Source organism: Heterocephalus glaber, unplaced genomic scaffold (genome assembly GCF_053883595.1).
Source record: "Heterocephalus glaber isolate CG9 unplaced genomic scaffold, H.glaber_assembly_v1.0 deba00001764, whole genome shotgun sequence".
In the NCBI taxonomy this organism is placed as follows: Eukaryota; Metazoa; Chordata; class Mammalia; order Rodentia; family Bathyergidae; genus Heterocephalus; species Heterocephalus glaber.
This window is the reverse complement of record NW_028258461.1, coordinates 9889718-9915087: the sequence shown is the minus strand read 5'-3', so window position 1 is coordinate 9915087 and position 25370 is coordinate 9889718. Positions and strand designations below refer to the sequence as shown.

The 25370-nt window shown below is 38.2% G+C and overlaps 1 pseudogene across 1 annotated transcript in view; it reads left to right on the top strand.

Annotated features, from left to right (window-relative positions):
* LOC101698704 (transmembrane 9 superfamily member 2-like) overlaps positions 1-25370 on the top strand; it is a 73699-nt pseudogene that overhangs the window by 36312 nt on the left and 12017 nt on the right. The window contains exons 8-9 of the transcript XR_015447658.1: positions 15462-15559; positions 18066-18177. The product of XR_015447658.1 is annotated as a transmembrane 9 superfamily member 2-like (transcript). The remainder of the gene's footprint in view (positions 1-15461; positions 15560-18065; positions 18178-25370) is intronic.

Here is a 25370-nt window from a genome sequence, read left to right as displayed (position 1 = left end):
ACTTACACGTGTGTCCTATTTATTTCACTTAAGTGTATCACCTCAATATGCATCCATTTAGCTATAAATGTCTTTAGTTTCTCATTCTTTATGGCTGAGTAATACTCCATTTCATAAAAAAAACACGTTTTCTTTATCCAGTCTCCAGTTGATGGAAAATTGGGTTGTTTCCAAGTTTTAGCTATCACAAATTGTGCTGCTATGAACATCGGTGCACATATATCACTGTAGTATGTTTCTTTTAATTCTTTGGAGAAGATACCCAGCAGGGAAATACCTGGGTCAAATGGGACCTCCAGTCCTAGTTCTTTGAGGTATCTCCATACTGATTTCCACAGTGGTTGCACCAGTCTACACACCCACCAGCAGTGGAGTAGGGTTCCTCTTTCCCCACAGCCCCGCCAGCATTTGTTATTAGGTGATTTCATGATAGCAGCCATTCTTTCTGGAATGAGGCGGAATCTCAGTGTTGTTTTCATTTGCATCTCTTGAATGACCAGTGATGTTGAACATTTTTTCATATGTTTATTTGCTATTTCTATTTCTTTGTCTGAGAACTACCTGTTCATTTCAGATGCCCATTTTTGGATTGGATCTTTAAATTTGGGAGGTCTATTTTTTTAAGTTTTTTAATATATTCTAGATAGTAGAACTTTTGTCTGAGGGACAGCTGGTAAAAATTTTTTCCCACATTGTGGGTTGTCTCTTCACACTCTTGGTGGTTTCTCTTGCAGTGCAGAAGCTTTTTAGAAAGAAGAGATCCCACTTGTTGATTGTTTCTGCTAGTTCATAGGCAACTGAGGTTTTGTCCATAAAATCTTTTCCTACACGAATGTCTTCAAGAGTTCTTCCTAAACTCTCTTCCAGCCGGTTTAGTGTTTCTGTTTTAATATTTAGATCTTTAATCCATTTTAATTTTAGTTTAGTGCATGGTGAGAGATATAGGTCTAGTTTTAATCTTTGGCAAGTTGAAACTTAATTTTTCCAGCACCATTTATGAAAGAGGCTATCTTTCCTCCAGTGTTTGGTACCTTGGTCAAAGATGAGATGGATGAGTGTGTATGGAGTTGTTTCTGCATTTTCTAATCTGTTCCACTGGTCCTCAGGTCTGTTTCTTTGCCAGTACCATGCTGGGTTTCTCACAGTAGCTCTGTAGTATAGTTGCAAGTTGGGGATTGTGATACCCCCTACCTTGTCTTTATTGCCTAGAATTGCTTTTGCTATTCTAGGTCTCTTCTAGTTCCAAATGAACTTTTGGATTGTTTTCTCCAGGTCCGTGAAGTATGCTGCTGGGATTTCAATTGGGATTGCATTGAATCTATATAGCAGTTTTGGAAGTATGGCCATTTTCACTATGTTGATTCTTCCTACCCAGGAGCAAGGGATGTCTTTCCATTTTCTGATATACTCTTCAATCTCTTTTTTCAGAGTGCTGTAGTTTTTAGAGAAGAGGTCTTTGATTTCTTTTGTTAGGTGGATTCCTAGGTATTTCAATTTTTGGGATGCTATTGTGAAAGGAATTGATTGCCCCATTTCTCTCTCAGTGAGTCTGTTGTTCGTGTAGAGGAAAGCTATTGATTTTTGTGTGTTGATCTTGTATCCAGCTACTCTACTGAATTTGGATATTAAGTCTAGAAGACTTTTGGTGGAGTTCTCAGGGTCTTCTATATAGAGTATCATGTCATCTGCAAATAATGACAATTTGACTTCTTCATTTCCTATCTTTATTCCTTTTATTTCTTTCTCTTGTCTAATTGCCATGGCTAATGTTTCCAGAACTATATTGAACAAGAGTGGTGATAGTGGACATCCTTGTCTTGTTCCTGATTTGAGTGTGAAGGCTTTCAGTTTTTGACCATTTAGTATGATATTGGCTGTTGGTTTTTCATAGATGGCTTCTATCAGTTTGAGGTAGAGACCATCTATTCCAATTTTTTGTAGGGTTTTTACCATAAATACATGTTGGATTTTGTCAAATGTTTTTTCTGCATCTATTGAGATGATCATGTGGTTTTTGTCCTTGGCACTGTTAATACAGTGTGTTACATTTATTGATTTGTGTATGTCGAACTATCCCTGCATCCCTGGGATGAATCCCACTTGATCAGGGTGTATGATCTTCTTGATGATCTTCTGCATTCTATTTGCCAGTATCTTATTAAGGATTTTTGCATCTATGTTCATTAGTGAGATTGGCCTATAGTTCTCCTTTTCGGTTGGGTCTTTCTGTGCTTTGGGGATCAAGGTGATATTTGCTTCCAGGAATGAATTTGGGAGTATTGCTTCCCTTTCAATTTCACTGAAGAGTTTAAACAGTAGTGGCAGTAGTTCCTCTCTAAATGTCTTGTAGAATTCAGCAGTGAAACCATCAGGACCTGGGCTTTTCTTAGTTGGTAAATTTTTAATTACCTTTTCAATTTCATTGATACTGGGTCTCTTAGAATTTTCAGGTTGTCTTTATTCAACTTTGGTAATTCATATGTATGTATCTGGGAATCTGTCCATTTCTTCTGTATTTTCCATCTTATTGGCGTGTAGGTTCTGGAAGTAGGTATTGATGATCCTCTGTATTTCTCCTGGGTAAATTGTAATTTCATCCTTTTCATTCCTAATTGCATGGATTTGGCCCATTTCTTTCCTTTTCTGATAAGGCAGGCTAAGGGTTTGTCAATTTTGTTGATTCTTTCGAAGAACCAACTCTTGGCTTCATTGATTTTTTTGTATTGTTCTCTTAGTCTCCATTGCATTGATTTCTGCCCTGATCTTTATAATTTCCTTCCTTCTATGGGCTTTGAGTTTGTCCTGATCTTTTTCTAGAAGCTTGAGGTTCAGCATCAGGTTGTGTAATTGACCTCTTTCTGTTTCCCTAATGTGAGTATTGACTGCTATGAATTTCCTTGGTAAGACTGCTTTCATTGTGTCCCATGGATTCTGATATGTTGTATTGGCATTGGCATTTAGTTTTCGGAACTGTGTGATTTCTTCTTTAATTTCCTCTGTGACCCATTGGTTATTCAGAAGTGTGTTGTTCAATTTCCATGTGTTTATGTAATTTTTACAGTTTCTTTTGCTATTGATCTCCAATTTCATCACACTATGGTCTGATAATATACGGGGCATAACTTCAACTCCTTTGCACTTTCTTAAACATTTTCTATGAGTGTGTATGTGGTCTATTTTAGAGAACGACCCATGTGCAGCTGAAAAGAATGTGTATTCTGATTTTGTTGAGTGGAATACTCTGTAAACATCTGTTAAGTTCATTTGTTCAAGAGTTTGGTTGAGTTGTAGTGTTTTGTGGTTTATTTTTTGCCAGTTGATCTATCTATTTGTGAGAGTGGGGTATTAAGGTCCCCCACTATGATTATATTCGTGCTTACACGATTTTTCATGTCCATTAGTATTTGTTTTATATAGTTAGGTGCACTAGTGTTTGTTGCATATATATTTATGATTGTCATCTCTTCCTCTTGGATTGTTTCCTTTACAAGGATGTAATGTCCTTCTTTGTCTCTCTTAAACAGTGTTGGTTTGAAATCCACTTGATCCGCAAAGAGGATAGCTACTCCTTTTTTTTTGGGTTCCTGTTGCATAGAGTATTGTTTTCCACCTTTTAACTTTCAGTCCAAGAGTTTCTTTTTGAATTAAGTGTGTTTCTTGTATACAGCATATTGTTGGATCTTGCTTCTTGACCCATTCTGCCAGTCTACTTCTTTTGATTGGTGAATTGAGACCATTAACATTGATGGTTAAATGTATTGACTTATCATTGTCATGACTTTTTCTTTTTGTTGGATTTTCCCCCTTTGCATTTAATTTCTTGTTGTGCTCGATGAATCCATTCTGCTGGGCTTTCTGGCATTGTGACCCTCATTGTCTTTTCCTAGCATATTGTTTAAAATTTTTTGGAGTGCTTGTTTGGTATTCATAAATTTCCTAAGGTGCTCTTTGTCATAAAAGTATCTTATTGCCTCATCAATTTTGAAAGATGGCTTTGCTAGGTACATCAATCTGGGTTGGAGGTTGTTCTCCTTTAGGGCTCGAAATACGTTGTTCCATGCTCTTCTTGCCTTGTGGGTTTGCGTTGAGAAGTGTGCTGTGATTTTGATGGGCTTTCTGTTGTATGTGATTTGTTTCTTTTCTCTAAGTGCTTGTAGAATTTTGTTCTTTTGTTGGGTTTCTGGAATCTTAACAATTATATGCCTATGTGTAGATTTCTTTAAATCATGGCTCGTTGGAGTCCTATATGCCTCACTTATCTGTATGTCCAGTTATTTTACCGTTTGGGAAGTTTTCTGCCATTACTTCGGTGAACAGTTTTTTATGTCATCTGTACGCTCCTGTTTCTTCCTTGACTCCAGTCAGTCTGATGTTATTTTTTGCATCGTCTAGCAGCTGCTGGATTGATTTCTCATGGTCTCTTCCTATTTTGAAGCAATTTTTCTTTTCCTGGTCATTAATTGCAATCCTGTCTTCTATATCTGAAATTCTATCCTCACATTGGTCATTCTGCTGCATAAAATTTCAATGGAGTTTTTAATCTCCTGGAAATCTCTTTCCATCTGTTTTATGGATTTCATTTGTTTCTTATGTTGGAATTCCATGATGTTCCTCAGCTCCTCTATATTTTTATGTGTCCACTCTAGATTTATTAATCATGTCTTGTACTATGAGCACAATCTCTGCTGTTATCTGAGAAATTATTTTTGATTTCATTTTTTCCAGGTCCCCTTTCATTGCCAGTTCAGGGAGTCTGTGTGGTTGAGTATCAGATTGTTCCATCTTGTTGCCCTTTGGGGTTGCCTTAGGTGAGCTGGAAGTCTGGTTTTGGGACTTACTTATGTGTCTTTTCATTTCAACAGATGCAGCCTGCTGTGTCTTTGTTGAGGTGACTTTTTGCTCACCCAGTGGTCTTGAATTCTCAGGAAGCCACTGAGCAGCCTTTACTCTGCTGCTCACCAGTACACCAATTCCTGGGTTCAGAGTGGGGGCCTTCTGGATCCCTGAGCTGTCCTGTTGTCTGGGTGGGCTTCTGGCTGGGGCCTGTGCATAGATGGGATGGTATCTAGATGTGCCTTTGGCTAGGGCCCCTATGTAGCTGTTGTCTGGGAGGGTCTTTGGTTGGAGGCTGTGTACCCTAGTTTCTGTTGTCTGCACAGGCTTTGGCTAGGGTCTCCTTGCACTTATCAATGGTATTGGGGTGACGCTCTGGGTATTGCTTGTGTGTCTGTGCAGCCCTTCTCCAGGTGGGTCCCTGGCTGTGGCCAATGGCATGACAAGCCTCTGGCTGAAGCCTGTGTGCCTGTGCAGCCCCTTTCTGGGCGGGACTTTGGCTTGGGCAGGTGTGCCCGAGCCTCTGGGTTTGGGGCAGAGCCCCAGCTGGGATCCGCCTACAGCTGCGCTGGTCCGGGCCACACAGATGCTCCCCAAGATCTGTCCGCACTTAGGGATGGAATGGCTGGCCTCCAGCAGGAGCCTGCATGCCATGCAACTATTCTCTGGGCAGACCCATTTAGGGCTCTTTTGATGTGGTTTACTTAGCTATTTATTTTTTATTGCTGAATAGTACCCCGTAATTTATTTATTCATGAGATGCTGTTTTGGTTGTTTCCAGAGTTTAGTGGTTGTGAATAAATGTCTCAGTAACTACTATAAACATCCATAAAACAGGGTTTTAATGTGAATATTTTTTATTTCTACTGGGTAAATACTTAGGAGTGGAATAACTGAATCATTTGATAACTATATGTTTAAGTTAACAAGAAACTACCCAATTATTTTTCAAAGTGTTTGTACCATTTTGCATTACTACCAGAAATGTATGAGAATTCTAGTTTCTCCATATCCTTGTTAACATTTACTATTTTCATTTTATTTTTTGGGGGGGGGGTTTGAGACAAGGTCTCACTATGTAGTTTAGGCTGGCCTTGAACTCATTCTGTAGTCCAGGCTGGCCTCGAGCTCATGGAGATCCTCCTGCCTCAGCCTCCTGAGTGCTGAGATTACATTTGGTGCACCACCAACTTTTCATTTTATTCATTGTAATAGAGTAGGAGTATTTTATTGTGGTTGAAATTTTTATTTTTGCAATGACTAATAATGTTGATCATCTTTGTTCTTGCCATTCATATCTCTTATTCAGTGAAGTGTATTTTTTAACTGAGTAGTTTGTTTTCTTATTGTTGAAATTTGAGCTGGGGATGTAGCTCACTGGCACTGCACCTGCCTGGCAAGCACAAGGTCCTGAGTTCAATCCTTTGTACTTGGAAAAAAAAAGAAATTTGAGAGCTCTTTATGTATTCTTGTTAAAAGTAATTTTTCAGACATGATTTGGAAATATTTTCTCTCAGTGCTTGTCATTTTAATCTCTTAGCAGTGCCTTTTGAAGAACAAAAGATTTTAACGTGGGTGAGTCCTATTCATCATGAATTCTATTGACATGATTTTTACTGTTGACTGGCCTTGGATTCCCAGGACTAATTTTAGTGCTTGTTATTACTAAATTTTCAATGAAACTCTACAATTAATGTTACATAAGCTGGAACTTGAGGTATGTAATGCAATGTAAATACAAATAAAATGCTTCATCCAAATAACTTGATCATGAATTTTTATTCTTTTTATGTATTGCTGGATCACATTTGCTAATATTTTGTTGACTCCTGGACTATCCTATAAGTTTCTCATTTTTATTTCTCTTGTACATTTATCTGTTGTTTTGTTCAACTTTCTAGATTTTGAATTTTTCTATGTTTATTTTTGTTATTGCTATTGCATTTTTAGCTTCCTAGAGCTCTTTATCATTTTTTGAATGTTACTTTATTTTTATTGTTTTATTTTTTTGGTACTGGGGATTGAACTTGAGACCTTGTGCTTGGGAGGCAGGCGCTGGAACCACTGAGCTAAATCCCCGGCCCCTTGAATATTACTTTAAAAAAGTATCTTGTCAGGGCCAAGGATGCTCAGTGGTAGAGCACTTGCCCAGCATGTGTGAAGCCCTGGATTCCATCCCTGGCACACACACACATACACACACACACGAGTAGTTTGTCCCTGTTCCATGAGGGCAGTATCATCTTATACTTCTGTTATGATATTAATGATATGGATATTTTTTTCTCAGTGAGTAGTATCACTTCCTTCTAGTTGACATCCCTTTTTATTTTTGTCTCTATCTTCCATTTGTTGCCCAAGGGCCTGACAGTTGTTGGTTACATGTATGTGTATGATCAAAAGTATAGGAATAAAATAGTAAATGAATGTTATGAGCATGTGGGGCACTCTAGAGACTTGGAGCTTCACTATAGGTGACCTGAGTGCACTGTTTCCTGGAGACCCCTTGTATCGTTATCATTCTGGTTTAAGCCTTGGTCTGGTCACTTTTTCCAGAGTAATGTCTTCTGGTTTCCTGTCTGGAGAGGTAATTTCTGGCTGCCAGCATTCTGGGATGTGGATGAGGGAAAGAAACTGAGTGTCTGGACTTGCAACATGTAGTATACTATGGGCACTTAAATCTCTCCACTTTGGGTACTGTTCTCATGTCCTTAGCCATGTCCAAAGCCATATCCTTCAACCCAGAGCATAAACTTTTGGATTTCTGCTGCCATTTTGAAAGAAGAAGGTGGTACAGGTATCTAATTCTCAAAAGCTTTCCAAACATCCTTTTCCTTTAGTCATGCCCTGCTACTTCTCTCTACTCGTAGAATACCTGTTGCTACCAGGCTTCCAGCCTGTTGTGGATTCTGTAGTGTAAACTGGGATTTCTTAGCTTTCACTGCTGCCTGCATAGTTTTTTTCCCTGTGACCTGCTCTCCTGTTCTGCCTGTCTGTGTAGATTTAAAAAGGAAATTCTTTTTATAGTTTAACTGGGATTTCAAAAGAGAGCAAAATTAGAAGTATGTGTATTCAGTTTCCATTTTAACCTGGAATTTTCTATTTTAATGTTTATTTTGTTCCCACCTACACTAATAAATTGCTAAGGTAGAACATTTGGAGGTGTAGAAAAGTATAAACGTGAAGATTATAGACATCTACAATCCCATCTTTTTTTTTTTCCAGTACCGAGGATCAAACTTGGGTCCTTGCGCTTGCATGGCAGGTGGTGGAATGACTGAGCTAAATCCCTGGCCCTACAATCCCATCTTTTTGAGATATGTCCTACTGACTTTCAGTAGTGCAAAAGTTTTTATTTCCTGTGCTTATAAATTGTGATCACATAATGTACACAATTTTGCTCCAGCTTTATTTACTTAACGGAGTGTTTTTATTTTTATTTATTTTCATTTTCAAAAATAAATTTTATTTTATTTTATCCCATTCCCCCCTCAAGCTCCCTCTCCTCCCTATGTACAGAAGCTTTGTTTCCATTTTTTTCCTTCTATTTTCACTTTTTTTCTTGTTCCTTTCTTTCTCCCTCCCTCCTCCCTTGTTCCTCTTCCCATTTGAACACGTTCCTCCCATTTCCCAACATCCATTATACATTTCAGTCCTTATTTCCACTTTTGGTTTTTCACACCAGAGAAACAATGTGGTATTTAAATACATGTGTTTGATTTATTTCACTTAAGAGTATGATCTCAAGGTGCATCCATTTAGCTATAAATGTCTGAAACTCATCCTTGTTTATGCCAGAGTAGTACTCCATACTATATAAAAAAGCACATCTTCTTTATCCATTCATCAGTTGATGGGCATTTGGGCTGTTTCCAAGATTTAGCTATTACAAACTGTGCTGCTATAAACATGGGTGTGCAAATATCGCTGTGGTATGATGCTTTTAATTCTTTCAGTATGATACTAAGAAGAGGTATAGCTGGGTCAAATGGAACCTCTAGTTTTAGGTTTTTTTTGGTACCGGGGATTGAACTCGGGTCCTTGTGCTTGCAAGGCAGGCGGCGGAACCACTGAGCTAAATCCCCAGCTAGTTTTAGTTTTTTGAGGAATCTCCACACTGATTTCCACAGTGGTTGCACCAGTCTACACTCCCACCAACAGTGGAGAAGGGTTCCTTTTTCCCCACGGCCCCTCCTGCACTTGTTATTGGTTGATTTCTTGATAGCAACCATTCTTTCTGGAGTGAGATGGAATCTCATTCAGCCTGGCTCCAATTTGCATTTCTAATTCTTCATCTAAGAAGTGTCTTCCCATTCTAGATGCCCACCTTTGCATTGGTTAACAGACTGTTTTTAAATGCTGTATTTCAACACTTTATGTAATCACTGGAAATTCTATTGTCATTTTTTTTTGTTTTTTTTTTTTGAGATGGGGTCTTGCTATATAGTCTAGGCCGACCTTGAACTCATGGCAGTCCTCCTGCCTCAGCCTCCCAAGTGCTGGGCCTATAGGCATATACCATCACACCCGGCTCTCTCGTCATTTTTAACAACCACAAAATAGTCTATTGTATGAATAATAATAACAGCTTACCGGGGCCAGGGATTTAGCTCAGTGGTTCCTTTGCCTGCCTCGCAAGTGCAAGGTCCCGAGTTCTATCCCCGGTACAAAAAAACCTCCAGCTTACCCATATATATACATACTATTTGCAAGACCTTATTCTAAATACTTCACAAATACAAACTCATTTAATCTTCACATTAAAATTCAAGGTAGATATTATTGCCATTATCCCATTTTATGGATGAGGAAATAAGGCACAGAGTAGTATGGTACCTTGCCCAATGTCACCTATCTAGTAAGAGGTAGACTCAGAATTCAAATCCACATAATCTGGCTTGAGAGCCTATGCTTTTAGTCAGTTATACCAATTATTACTAGTGTCATAAGTTAACTTTTCATGTATTGTTTGATTAGTTCAGGTTGTTTCTGGTTTTTTAATATAATTATGACAAATATCTTTGTTTCACATTTTGTATATTTCAGTTTATTTCTTCAGAATAGACTCTTTGCTACATGCTCTTGTCCTTACCCATATTTTTATATTCCTGTCCCATTTCTCTGCCCTTCCCAAACATCTTTCTGTATCTTTTATGACTCATTTTTCTTAATACTAGCAGTTTTGATCTCCTGAAAACATTTGTTTTTTATGGTGATGAGGATAAAATCCAGCACCTTGTGCATGCTAGGAAGTATTCTACTCTGAACTACATCTCCAGCCCTTAAAAACAGACTTGAGTGGTTTCGCCACCTGCTGCGCAAGCGCAAGGACCCAAGTTCGATCCCCGGTACCAAAAAAAAAAAAAAAAAAAAAAAGTCTTGAAAGCTGATAAATGACCTTTCCTTCCAAATTTGTTGTCTCAGTTCTTATTCTCCTCTTTCAGTCTGTAATGTTTGGCAGACAGTTCTCTACACTCAACCTTCATAAATGCTCTTCTTTTTCACTATCCCTGCCATTGTTATCTTTTTGTTATTTTACCTCTTGTTTCCTTCCCTTAACCCTCTTTCTTTACCCTCCTGACCACCAAATGTGAACCTTTCTCTTAGTTATATCCTCATCTCTTAGTTCCTCTCTTTCCTCTTCCTTCCTATCCTCTTCTTCCTCCTCCTCTTCCTCTTTTTCCTTCTCCTCCTTTCTCTTCCCCTTTTTCTGTTTGTGTATCCTTTCCCTTTAATGATGGTGTCCATTTACATTTAATGTGATTATTGATAAGGTAAGATTTATGTTGGTCATTTTATGTTTTCTTTCTATGTATATCTTTTTTATTCCTTTTTTGCTTCATTACTACCTTCTTTTTTTGTCAAATAGATATTTTCTAGTGTACCATTTTTATTCCTTAGTCATTTCTTTAACTACTTTTGAGCTATTTTCTTACTGATTGCTTTGTGGATTACAATTAATTTCTTAATTTATAACAATTTAATTCTGATTAATACTAACTTGATTTCAAAATTACACAAAAACTTCACCTCTGTATGGCTTTTCCACATCCATCCATTGATATGGTTTTTTTCCAGTACTGGGGATTGAACTCAGGACCTTGTGCTTGCCAGGCAAGCACTTCGCCACTGAGCCACATCCCTGGCCCTCATCCTTATGTTCTTATTGCCGTATAAATTACATCATTATATGTTGACCATCAGCACATTTATAATTGTGGAATTATGTTGTCCTTTAAATTAGATAGGCAAAAAAATTTCAAAGAAATAATACCTCCTAATTATGGCACCTTGGACAAATTCCTTAATTTCTTCAGGCTTAGGTTTCCTCATCTACAGTATGGAATTATGAGTATTATTTACCTCATGTGGTTGCTGTGAGGGTTAAGTGGGATAACGAGTATAAATACTTTGGAATAGTGTGCAGAATAGCTGTTCAGTAAATGGTAGCTGTGGTCATGAACTACTACTATATTCCCTTCTACCATTATGTCTTTGCTCGTGCTGCTCCATCTGTTTGTAATCCCTCTTTCCAATTTCTCTATACCAAATTTTGAGTTATTCTTTAACTCTATCTCTTCTAAGTCCTCAACTTGTGGGGATATTACCATCATTGAGACAATTATCCCAGTCTTCCTTAGATTGCAATTATTTATGTCTTCTTTTTTTTCTATATTTTAAAACTCATGGGAATGAGTATTGTCTTATTCATTTCTGTACCTTTCACGATGTACAATTCTGCCTTATATATGTAGTAAATGGTCAGAAAATGTTAGCAGTGTGCTTGAGTAATACAAATAACTGAAAAATGAAAGATTCAGTTTCCTAGTTCTGTTAGTAGAACTGAATGCAATTTTAAAGCCATAAACCAGGTATAGTTTATGGCCTCTTTCATGTAGATGAGAGTCATAAGGGACTAGGATTCTTATCTCTCACAATGTAGTAGGTTGAAAGATAATTCCAGTGCATTGTAGTATATAAATAGATTTGGATTTAGATGGAGAAGTAATAAAACTAATGAACATATATGTTCCCTAAAAGAATTCAGAGGCAGTAGAGTTACTAAACAATGTACTTTTCTTCTCTGTAGCCTCAAAAGTGGTAGGTAGGGAAAGAAAGAGGCAGCTTAATTTGATGGGCATGCATCCAAACTTTAAAATTGGAGGAAGAAAGTTTGAATCCTAGCACTCAGTATTAGGTGGCTGACTTTGGATAAGTCCTGTGACTCTTCTGATTGTCTGGTTCCTTGTCTGTAATGCTTATGTCATGGAATCTTTTAGAGAAGTAAATGAACTAATGGATTGTGAAATTGTTTTGTGAGCTATAAAGCATTTTTGGTCCCTCTTTTTTTTCTGGGTTCCTACTGTTTTGTATTAATTTTAATGTAGCATTTCCCATGTTGCATTGTAATTTATTTGTTTACATCTGGTTCCCATTAGATTGAGCTTTTTCAGAGCAAAGATTTTTGTTTTATTTATCTTTTTTTTGGTACAGGGGATCGAACTCGGGACCTTGGGCTTGCGAGGCAGGCGCCGGAACCACTGAGCTAAATCCCTGGCCCTGTTTTATTTATCTTTTTACATCAGGGCCTAACTCGTAGGTAGTCAATAAATGTTTGATGAATGTGTGACAACATATTTCAGATAGAAGGTGGACCCAAGTGACCTCTTAAGTCTCCTTCTAGTTTTGCTGCTTAAGATTCTGTGAAAAGGTCTAGAAATAATTAGAGATTGACACAGGAAGAAATATTCAGGATGTAACAACATGACGTTGAACGATAGTTACAGATTTGTTAAGCACATGTTAACATTCTAGAATGTACTTCCGAAAGGGAAATTGTTGAGTCGGGTTAATTGAGTTTATGTATAAGAAGGGAGGTTATGATTTGTCAAGTGAGAAGTAATTTTTCTGGCCATGGAATGATAACAGCTGAAATGAATCTCTCAAAAGTCGGAAATTTGGCAGAGGAATATTGTGGCTAAACAAATTCATCAGAGCAGAAAAGTATTAAAACCATTTTGAGAAGTGTGGCTAAATCATGGAAAACCAGGCTCCCTTATTAAGATGCCAGAAACTTCTGCGACAGAAGGTGAAAGTTTTGTTGTTTTGAAAAGGGAATTGAAGCTACATCTTCAGCAGGGGCAAAGGAGGACCATTTACAGAACAGAACAGCTGTACCTTCTGAGCAAAAGTGTTAATGGATAGAAACGTTCATAAACACAAAGGGGAAAGATGAAGTAGAAGTAAATGAAATGAAAGACAAATTACTGAAGTTGGGTTAGTGAAGACCAAATGACTTACACTGAGAGAAGAGAAAGCATCCAAAATAACATTCTTAAGTAAGAAATTGAGAAGAGATGGCAGATACAAAACAACATTAAAAGCCGACTCTTATAATGGACCTTGAGAGAACTTATTAATTAAGAGCTAAGCCAGAGATTCCCTAAATAGTAGAAGTCAGCTTCACCTGGTGCAACATGGAGTGGCTATTAATGTGTTCCATTTCTCTGGTTACTAACAAAATGTCCAAGAGAGAAGATAGATTCTTTTGGTGGAGTGAGTCCAGGAATAGTTGCCTCACCATGGAGATTTCCTTGTATCATAATGGAATAGAAAAAACATTTGCTCTTAAAATGTCAAACACCTGAGTTAGAATATGAGCTGTGGCTCTAATCAGTTTTCTGAACATTAGCAGAGTACTTCATACCTTTAAGGCATTAATGAACAATTCTGTCTCTTCTCATAACTCATATTGTCTGACATCCGAGTTGCTCATCTCATTTTCTTGTATATATTTTTTCCTATTTTCCATTTCTTTGGTGTTTTTCTATCCTGTTTCCTAAGATATTTTATCGTCTTGATTCCTAACCCTTTTATTGAGATTTTAGTTCCTCTTGTCCTAATTCCCAAGAGCTCTTTTATTTTCTCAATAGTCTTTAAAATTTCCTCTTTTAGTTTTATGGTTGCAATATTGCCTCAAATCTCTTCGAGGATAGCAATGATAGATTTTCTTTTTTTTAAAGTGTTCTTCTGAGTTTTGGGGATCTTTCCCGAGAGAAGAGACTTGCAGTCTTCTGCTGGTGTCAGGCAAGGGAATTTATTGGGCTTTGCAAAGTGGGGCAGGGAATTTGTAGTTCTATCAGCTTCTTGGGCTGACTTTCTTTTTTTTTTTTTTGGTACCAGGGATTGAACTCGGGTCCTTGCGCTTGCACAGCAGGCGGGGAAACCACTGAGCTAAATCCCTGGCCCTTGGGCTGACTTTCAATTAGTCTTCCTGGCTGGCTTATGCCTACTTACTGAAATACCTGGCACCACAAAACCCTGAACCTTCTCAGAGCTCTGTGCTATAAACTCAGTTGCCTCTCTGCTTTCCCTACTGACAACTGGCCATGCGGGTTTCTTAGTTGTACTGACTCAGTTACTATGTCCAACTGCAACCAGCTCTAAAATTTGCTGCTGACTTCATCTCTCCTGTATTCCTCAACCTTGTGTATTTATGCCCTTTTAGAATTCCTTTACTATGATTTTATCAGGGTTTTGAGGAGGGAACAGAGGTCAGTATATGAGTTCAATCTGGTCCCTTTAACTAAAAGTCTCTTACTTCGTCATGTCTTTTATATCCATTCCTTTATTCTTGAACTATCACCACATTAAACAGAACCTTACCATTGTATATCTGGACTCCTTTCCTCTGTCTTCTCTTCCCATAAGTCTGTCTTCAACAATGCCATAGATTCATCTTCCTACAAAATTGCACTGTGTATCACAGCTTTGATGGTAAGGACTCTTCATTTGCTTCTTGACATTGACAGGATAAAGTCTACATTCCTTAACCTGACATTCAAAACCTTCTGTAATTTAGCCTTTGTCCACTTTTTTTTGCAACTTCACTTTTTAGGCATTCCAAAATACACATATCCATACCCACTGTAGTTGTGCTCATACTTGTCTGGAACAGCTGGGGGCACAATACCTGGACTTGCTTGGTGATGTAACCAGTAGACTTAGCATTCAATCTTGACATTTTTTTTTTTTTGGTTTTTTGTTTTTTTTTGTTTTGTTTTTGGTACCAGGGATTGAACTCGGATCCTTCCACTTGCAAGGCAGGCGGCGGAACCACTGAGCTAAATCCCCGGCCCAAAATACATTTTTTTTTTTGGTACCAGGGATCGAACTCAGGTCCTTGCGCTTGCGCAGCAGGTGACGAAACCATGAGTTAAATCCCCGGCCCTTTTTTTTGGGCTTTTGATACAGGGTCTTGTTACGTAGCCCAAGCTGGCCTTGAACTTGTGATTCTCTTGCCTCAGCCTGCTGAGTGCCACCACAACTGGCTCAACCTGTTGATTTTGAGTGACTAACTTCAGACACCTTAAGTGAAGGAGTTAGGGTTAAATGCCACTATCATCCTAAAAAATGGTTTAGTAAAGAAGCTCTGTTGAGGAATCTGATGAGGGTTTGTGTGAACAGGGGTTTCATGTCTTATTCAGATTCAAGATTCTACACTCTACGATGATTATATCTGTTTAAATTCATTTGTTTCATTTTATTCTCATTGTTGCTTCTTTTATTTTCCAACGGTTTGAATGCCTAGCTCACACAAACCAGATCTCTTGTCTTGAGGACAACAGAGCTTCTTCACTAAACCATTTTTTACCATGATAGTTAGTGGCATTGTACCTTTTGGCTGTATTGTTACTCAGCTCTTTTTCATTCTAAGCAGTATTTGGTGCGTACTCTCTCTTCATATTCCTAAAAGTTTTCATTTACAAAAATTTAATTGACATAATTCTACATATCTAGGGGGTACAGTGTGATAACTGAGTGCTTGTAGATAGTGTTTAATGATCAACTCAAGGAGGTTGGCTACAAAATATATTTAAGTATTCTACAGTACAATAGGATGGCTACAATTTATAAGAATTTATTATATATTTTATAAAGAACTAGGAGGGAGGAGTTCAGGTTTTATTTTAGTTTATTTATTTATTTTGCAGGGCTGGGGATCAAACCCAGGGCCTCACGCATGCTAGTCACATGTCTTACTATTGAGCTACATTCCCAGCCCTTAAAGTTTTGTTTGTTTTTGTTGTTGTTTTTTTTTTTTTTGGTACCAGGGATCGAACTCAGGACCTTGTGCTTGCCAGGTAGGCCACAGCACCACTGAGCTAAATCCCCGGCCTCTAAAGCTTTAATTTTAATAAATTGATGTTTCTATATTTCAATTCTGGTATGATCATACTACATTTACCCTTTACTCCTGCTTTATCCAGGAAATAGCAATCTGACCAAGATGATTGTTGTAGGGAACTGAGGCTTAATTCACAACTTTTAAAAATGACTCTTTTGTAGAATTTCTATATTTTCTTTTATAAATGTAATAACCCTTTATTAAGCCTTTCCAGAGGGCATGGAGCATTTGGTTTTAAACTAAGCTTTTGTGGGCACTGGGGGTATGGGATCCCTTGGGTAGGGGATGCTTAAAGATGAGAGGGGGCCACTCCGACTTTTATTTTTTCACACTGGCCTCCCATGACTGGTTTCATTAGAATTCCTCTGCCAGAAACAATTTGGAGACTATCGGCTCTGGGTCTTCATGTGTTCTGAGTTGTAAGTGATGGTTTTCTGTTTTCTTCCTTTCTCTCAACATTTCTGTTGTCACAATGCTTGCACCTTGTACCTTTCCTATTTTTATTTGCTACTTTTAATCTATTGTGGCTTAAGACTGCTAATAAGAGAAATGCATGCAAAGTGAGAAATAGTGCTCTCTGGTTAAAGTGCAGCAGCTTGAATGTCCTGGCTTTGTTATGGCCTTTTTAGTTGCTCTGCATGCCTTCTTATTTCTGGAGTCTTGACCGCATTCTGGTTTCAGGAGCTGACCAGTTGGGGTGCTACCACACAGGGATTGTTGGAGATGGACAAAAGCATGATAAAGTACAGTAAAGTGCAGTTGCTATGTGTGTTTTTTTTTAAGAACACTTTTGTCCCTAAGTGATCTTTCAGACAAAACTTTGAAGTCTTCATCATGTATATTAAGTACTCACCTTTTAAACAGCATTGTGACAAATTTGTTTGAAAGATAAATAATAAAATCTGTTACCTTGTTGGCAACTAAATATTTCATGTGCTGCAGAATAAATTACAGTAGCCATATTTCCCAAATGTTTTTGATAGAATGTAATTTTAAAATGAAAACTAAAAGGTTCTTTAGATGAATTAATTTTAACTTCAGTGAAAAGCAATGCATACAACTTATATATTTACACAGAAGTTTACTGTGTACAACTTTGTATACATTTATTTTTTACAGAGATGAGTCTTCTCAACCCTGTCCCTCATCCTCACACCCAGGTACACGTATTAGATGGAGTATTGATCAGTTCATTTTCTCCTCATTTTCACAAGGCCTTTTTCAAAAACTTCTTTTGCATTGCTGGAGATTGAACCCCAGCACATGTGAGCCGAGTAACTACTGAGCTACATTCCCAGCCTCTGTTTATTTTTTAAGTTTGAGACAAGCAAGGTCTTATTAAGTTGCTTACTTTGGTCAGGCTGGCCTCCAACTTGCCACCCTCCTGCCTCAGCCTCCCAAGTAGCTGGAATTACAGGTGTGTGTCACCACATACAGCTTCCAAAAGACTTTTAATATGTGTATTGCTCATCCCAATTTAGTTACCTCAGCTGTATAATAATGAAGGGAATTACTTTATTCCTTCAAAGTTTGACCTAATGATAATCTACATACAGTTTAAAAAAAAATGTCTGAAAGTCTATTTAATATAATTTATGTGCTGTGCTATGAAGACATTTGTATAGGCTGCATGTCAATAGACCTTTGAAAGTGAAGTGGTATTAAATTGTTTTTCCTGTTGTATAAGGTAGTTGCTGGCATTTCTTGTATTTACAACCTTCCATTTCTAAAGGGTAAGCATATTTTTAGATTTATAGACAAAATTATAAAGATATTTATATGTCTTAAGTGAGAACTTGATTATATGATCAGAGAAACATGGGTACATAGCAGGACTGGTTCTGACTATAGAATATATGGCCCAAATCCGAAACTATAGGGGAAAAGAATATTTTTTGTACTAGATAGATAGATGGAGGTTTGGGATAGAGTTAAGTGTTTAGGACAAAACGTTTAGAGAAATGTGTGACAGTCTACAGGTTTGGACTGATCATTCTGTGTGCACTTTCTGAACTTGTTTTAAACATATTGTCTTTGTTTTCAGGTCTCATCAAATGTACTACATGTTTGGCTTCCTTTTCTTGGTCTTTATAATTCTTCTGATTACTTGTTCAGAAGCTACAGCTCTGCTGTGCTATTTTCATTTATATGCTCAGGTAAAGATATAAGAAATGAATGCATATTAAGCTTTTTAAACTTGCATTATTGGAATGAGAAGTCCGTGTGTAGAAAAGAATTGGAGTAAATGTTAACTGCATAATTTCTACAATTTGGAATTAGTTTTATATTGTTTTCTCCTAATGACACATTTTTTTTGTATTAAATTCTTTTATTGGTACATTGTAGGTATACAACACAATTACATTTCTCACTGGGAATTGTACCTTTACATAAAGCATCTTGGTTCTTATTTTTTCCCCATTCCTAGCCCTCCCTTCACGCCCTCCACCCTTCCCTATTTACAAAGATTTTATTTCCATTTTTTCCATTTCTCATCATTTTTCCTTTCCCTTCTTTCCTTTCCCCTGCCCCTCCCACTACCCCTACCCCTTTGGACCTTTTCTTCCTATGTTGCATTATCGATTATTCATTCTAATCATTGGTACATTTTAGGTATACAATATAATGACATTCATCATTAGAAATTTGCACCTTTACATAGTCTCTCTTGGTTCTTATTTTTCACCTTTGCCCAGCCCTCCCTTCAACCCCTCCAGCCCTCCCTATTTACCAAGATTTTGTTCCTATTTTTCCATTTTCTCATATTAATCCCATTCCCTTCTATCCTTTCCCCTAGCCCTCCCACTTCCTTCCCCTTTGCCCCTTTTCTTCCTATTTCACATGACCTATTATACATTTTAGTCCTTCTTTACATTTTCAGTTTCTCACACCAGAGAAACTGTTTGGTATTTACACGTGTGTGTCCTATTTATTTCACTTAAGAGTATCACCTCCATGTGCATCCACTTAGCTATAAATGTCTCTACTTTCTCATTTTTATGGCTGAGTAGTACTCCATTTTATAAAAAAACCACATTTTCTTTATCCAGTCTCCAGTTGATGGGCATTTGGGCTGTTTCCAAGTTTTAGCTATTACAAACTGCGCTGCTATGAACATGGGTGCACATGTATCACTGTGGTATGATTCTTTTAATTCTTTGGGGAAGATCCCCAGCAGTGGAATAGCGGGGTCAAATGGGACTTCCAGTCCTAGTTCTTTGAGGAATCTCCATACTGATTTCCACAGTGCTTGTAACCAGTCTACACTCCCACCAGCAGTGGAGAAGGGTTCCTCTTTCCCCACAGCCCCGCCAGCATTGGTTATTGGTTGATTTCATGATAGCAGCCATTCTTTCTGGAGTGAAGTGGAATCTCACTGTTGTTTTCATTTGCATCTCTCGAATGACCAGTTATGTTGAACATTTTTTCATGTATTTATTTGCTATTTCTACTTCTTTGTCTGAGAAATGTCTGTTCATTTCAGATGCCCATTTTTGGATTGGGTCTTTAAATTTGGGAGGTCTGATCTTTTGAAGTTCTTTATAGATTCGAGATAGTAGACCTTTGTCTGAGGAGGAGCAGGTGAAGATTTTTTCCCACATGGTGGGTTGTCTCTTCCCACTGCTGGTGGTTTCTCTTGCTGTGCAGAAGCCTTTTAATAAGAAGAGATCCCATTTGTTGATTGTTTGTGCTAGTTCACGGGCAACTGAGGTTTTGTTCATAAAATCTTTTCCTACACCGATGTCTTCAAGGGTTCTACCTAACCTCTGTTCCAACTGGTTCAGAGTTTCTATTTTAATATTTAGATCTTTAATCCATTTTCAGTTTAGTTTAGTGCATGGTGAGAGATACAGGTCTAGTTTTAATCTTTGGCAAGTTGAAGCCCAATTTTTCCAGCACCATTAATTAGAGAGGCTATCTTTCCTCCAGTGAGGGTGTTTGGCTCCTTTGTCAAAGATGAGATGGCTGAGTGTGTCTGGCGTTGGTTCTGCATCTTCTAATCTGTTCCACTGGTCCTCAAGTCTGTTTCTTTGCCAGTACCATGCTGTTTTTATCACAGTAGCTTTGTAGTAGAGTTGCAAGTTGGGGATTGTGATACCCCCTGCCATGTCTCTGTTACCTAGAATTGCTTTTGCTATTCTGGGTCTCTTCTTGTTCCAAATGAATTTTTGGATTGTTTTCTCGAGGTCTGTGAAGTATGCTGCTGGGATCTCAATTGGAATTGCATTAAATCTATATAGCAGTTTTGGAAGTATGGCCATTTTCACTATATTAGTCCTTCCTACCCAGGAGCAGGGGATGTCTGTCTATTTTCTGATATCATCTTCAATCTCTCTTTTCAGAGTGCCATAGTTTTCAGAGAAGAGGTCTTTGATTTCTTTCGTTAGGATGATTCCTAAGTATTTCAGTTTTTTGGATGTTATTGTGAAAGGAATTATTTGCCCTATTTCTCTCTCAGTGAGTCTGTCATTGGTGTAGAGGAAAGCTATTGATTTTTGTGTGTTGACCTTGTAACCAGCTACTTGACTGAATTTGGTTATTAAGTCTAGAAGACTTTTGGTGGAGTTCTTGGGGTCTTCTATATAGAGTATCATGTCATCTGCAAATAAGGACAATTTGACTTCTTCATTTCCTATCTTTATTCCTTTTATTTCTTTCTCTTGTCTAATTGCCATGGCTAATGTTTCCAGAACTATATTGAACAAGAGTGGTGATAGTGGACATCCTTGTCTTGTTCCTGATTTGAGTGTGAAGGCTTTCAGTTTTTGACCATTTAGTATGATATTGGCTGTTGGTTTTTCATAGATGGCTTCTATCAGTTTGAGGTAGAGACCATCTATGCCAATTTTCTGTAGAGTTTTTATCATAAATGCATGTTGGATTTTGTCAAATGCTTTTTCTGCATCTATGGAGATAATCATATGGTTTTTGTCCTTGGCTCTATTGATATAGTGTATTACATTGATTGATTTGCATATATTGAACCATCCCTGCATCCCTGGGATGAATCCCACTTGATCAGGGTGTATGATCTTCTTGATGATCTTCTGCATTCTGTTTGCCATTATCTTAGGAAGGATTTTTGCATCTGTGTTCATTAGTGAGATTGGTCTATTATTCTCTTTTTCAGTTGGGTCTTTCTCTGCTTTGGTGATCAAGGTGATGCTTGCTTCCAGGAATGAATTTGGGAGTATTGCTTCCCTTTCAATTTCATTGAAGAGTTTAAACAGTAGTGGCAGCATTTCCTCTCTAAATGTCTTGTAGAATTCAGTGTTGAAGCCATCAGGGCCCGGGCTTTTCTTAGTTGATAAGTTTTTAATTACATTTTCAATTTCATTGGTTGATATTGGGTTGTTCAGAATTTTTAGGTCTTCTTCATTCAACTTTGGTAATTCATGTGTATCTAGGAATCTGTCCATTTCTTCTGTGTTTTCCATCTTATTGGCATATAGGTTCTGGAAGTAGGTATTGATTATCCTCTGGATTTCTGCTGGGCCTGTTGTCATTTCACCCTTTTCATTCCTAATTGCATGGATTTGGGCCTTTTCTTTCCTTTTTCTGACAAGGTTGGCTAAAGGTTTGTGAATTTTGTTGATTCTTTCTAAGAATCAACTCTTGGCTTCATTGATTTTTTTGTATCGTTCTCTTAGTCTCCATTGCATTGATTTCTCCTCTGATCTTTATAATTTCCTCCCTTCTATGAGCTCTGGGGTTGTCCTGCTCTTCTTTTTCTAGAAGCCTGAGGTTCAGCATCAGGTTGTTTAATTGGGCTCGTTCTGTTTTCCTAATGTGCATATTCACTGCTATGAATTTCCCTCGTAAGACTGCTTTCATTGTGTCCCATAGATTCCGATATGTTGTATTGTCATTGTCATTGAATTGAAGGAACTGTTTGACTTCTTCTTTAATTTCCTCTGTGACCCACTGGTTATTCAGAAGTGTGTTGTTCAATTTCCATGTGTTTATGAAATTTTTTGAGTTTCTTTTGCTATGGATCTCCAATTTCATCGCACTATTGTCTGGTAATGTACAGGGGATAACTTCAATTCCTTTGCAATTACTTAAACATGTTCTATGTGTGAGTATGTGGTGTATTTTGGAGAATGACCCATGTGCAGCTGAGAAGAATGTGTATTCTGATTTTGTGGGGTGGAAGACTCTGTAAACATCTGTTAAGTTCCTTTGTTCAAGAGTTGGATTGAGTTGTAGTATTTCATTACTTAGTTTTAGTCTAGTTGATCGATCTATTTGTGACAGTGGGGTGTTGAGTTCCCCCACTACAATTGTATTAGTGCATATATGACTTTTCATGTCCTTTAGTATTTGTTTTATATAGTTGGGTGCACTAGTGTTTGGTGCATAGATATTTATGATTGTCATCTCTTCCTCTTGGATTCTTCCCTTTACAAGGATGTAGTGTCCTTCTTCGTCTCTCTTAATCAGTGTTGGTTTGAAACCTACTTGATCTGCAAAGAGGATAGCTACTCTTGCTTTTTTTCAGGTTCCTGTCACATGGAGTATTGTTTTCCACCCTTTAACTTTCAGTCTATGAATTTCCTTTTGAATTAAGTGTGTTTCTTGTATGTAGCATATTGTTCGATTTTGCTTCTTGACCTATTCTGCCTGTCTATTTCTTTTGATTGGTGAATTGAGACCATTAACATTGATGGTTATAACTGAAATGTATTGAGTTGTCATTGCCATGACTTTTTCTTTTTGTTGGATTCTCCCTCTTTACATTTAATTTCTTGTCATGCCAGATGGGTTCATTGTGCTTTGCTTCCTGGGGTTGTGATCCTCAATGTCTGTTCCTAGGCTATTGTGTAAAATTCTTTGGAGTGCTGGTTTGGTATTCACGAAGTTCCTAAGCTGCTCTTTGTCATGAAAGTATCTTATTCCTCCATCAATTTTGAAAGATAGTTTTGCAGGGTACGTCAATGTGGTTTGGAGGCTGTTTTCTCTTATGGCTTGGAATATGTCACTCCAAGCTCTTCTTGCCTTGATGGTTTGTGTTGAGAAGTCTGCTGTGATTCTGATGGGCTTTCCTTTGCATGTGATTTGTTTCTTTTCTCTGACTGCTTGGAGAACTTTGTTCTTCTGTTGTGTTTCTGGAATCTTAACAATTATATGTCTATGTGTAGAGTTTTTTTGATCAAGGCTATTTGGAGTCCTATATGCCTCAGTTATCTGTATGTCAAGCTCTTTCCCCCTGCTTGGGAAGTTTTCTGCCATTATTTCTGTGGAGAGATTTTTTATGTCATCTCCACTCTCTCCTGTTTCTTCATTGAGCCCAATCAGTCTTATGTTATTCTTCTTTGCATCATCTAGGAGCTTCTGGATTAATTTCTCATGTTCCTTTGTAATTTTGAAGCAATTTTTCTTTTCCTGGTCACTAATTGCAATCTTATCTTGTATATCTGAAATTCTGTCCTCACATTGGCTCATTCTGCTGTGTAGACTTTCAATGGAGTTTTTCATGTCCTGGCAATCTATTTGCATCTGTTTTATGGATTCCATTTGTTTCCTATATTGGGATTCCATCATGTTCCTGAGCTCCTCTCTAGATTTATTAATCATGTCTTGCACTAGGGACACAATTTCTCCTGTTATCTGAGAAATTATTTGTGATTTCATTTTTTCCAGATCCTCTTTTGTTGCCAGTTCAGTGGGTCCAGGTGGTTGAGTATCAGAGTGTTCCATCTCATTTCCCTTTGGGGTTGCTGTAGGTGATCTGGAAGTCTGGTTTTGAGACTTATTTACCTGTTTTCTCATTTCGACTGGGGTGGGGTACTGTTAGCGCCTGCACAGATTACCTCCTCTGAGCTGGGCGAGGTGGTCCAGGGGCCGCGAGCAGCGGTAGGGGTGGTGACCCAAAAGCCCTTTCCTGTGGGCTGGGAGCAGCCGGAGGGATGGTGGCCGGGAAGCCCCTTCCTCTGGACCAGGAGCAGTAGGATGGTGGCTCAGAAGCCCCTCCCTCTGGCCCGGGTGGTGTGGGAGGGATGGTGGCCCGGTAGCCCCTTCCTCTGGGCCAGGAGCAGCGGGCAGAAGGTGGCCCAGAAGCCCTTTTTCTGGGCTGGGAGCAGCGGGAGGGATGGTGACCGGGAGGCCCCGTCCTCTGGACCAGGAGCATTGGGACGATGGCTCAGAAGCCCCTACCTCCGGGCCGGGAACAGCGGGACTCAGTACCTTGGTCTGGTGGTCTGTTGTCCTCTGCGTCTTTGTCGTGTGGAACCAGGTGTCTGCCTGTCTGCAACAGGGTGATTTGGTGTCTTCCACTTGACTCAGGACCTCGGTAGGGCGTGCACTAATGACACATTTTGACTCTGATGTAGCTATCAAGTTAATGGCATTTTGACGAGAAACTTACATGAAGTGATTTCTCTCTGGCTGGTTACTATAATTGTTGTATTCAGTCAACATAGAAAAATATAGGGCCCTGATTTTATATTTAGACATAGGAGCAGTCTTGTTCCGTGATGTTTGCTTTATAACAATTAAAATTTTCTGTGCACTTTAGTCCAGGATTTTATTTTGTAGGATTGAGATTGCTGCTCCAGGCCTTTCCTCTTCCTCTCATTCATTCCCATAAATAGTTGTTTTGCTCCACCCACATTATTTTCTCCCTGACATGATTTCAGATGACTGAAGTGGTAGTGTAGTACATTGTTCTCTTAGGTATCCTCAATTCATCTTATTTTGGTCGTTAAATATAACTCTTTAAAGGTGACAATGAAGAGTTGACGGAATGATTCTGATACAGAGGTTGTTTCTCAGCATTTCCTTTTGAGCTATAGATATAAGGATAAAATACATAATTATGTATACATTATATTTAGCTGCTTGTGAATTCTACAGAGAATTTTATCATACAGAGTCTGCAACAATCATTAATGAAACATTCATCAATATGCATATAATGAGTATGTTTCTATTTCTTAGAGAATATTTGGGTGTCCCCAAACGTTGGTAATTCACTAGTGGGACTAAGTGCATCAGTGTACACTTGGCTATGGTGTATTACAGAGAAAGGATACACAACAAGGCTGGCAAGAGAAAAAGACAGAGTTGGAGCCTGGAGAAATTGAGACAATCTTCCCATGCTGTCTCCCTCCCATGAGGGAGGGCACTCAGTATCCTCCTTCCTCCAGCAGTGAAAAAATGCAGTAACAAATGTGCCATGTTTCTGCCCATTTAAGACTCAGCATCCAGAGTTTTTATTGGGAGCTAGTCACAATAAATACCCTCTGCCTATCAAGTACAATAATTTCATATTCCTAAAGGGAAAGCGAGTGTTCATCATAAATCACACTGTAAAGTAGAGATATAGCAAAACAATCTTAGCAGTCAG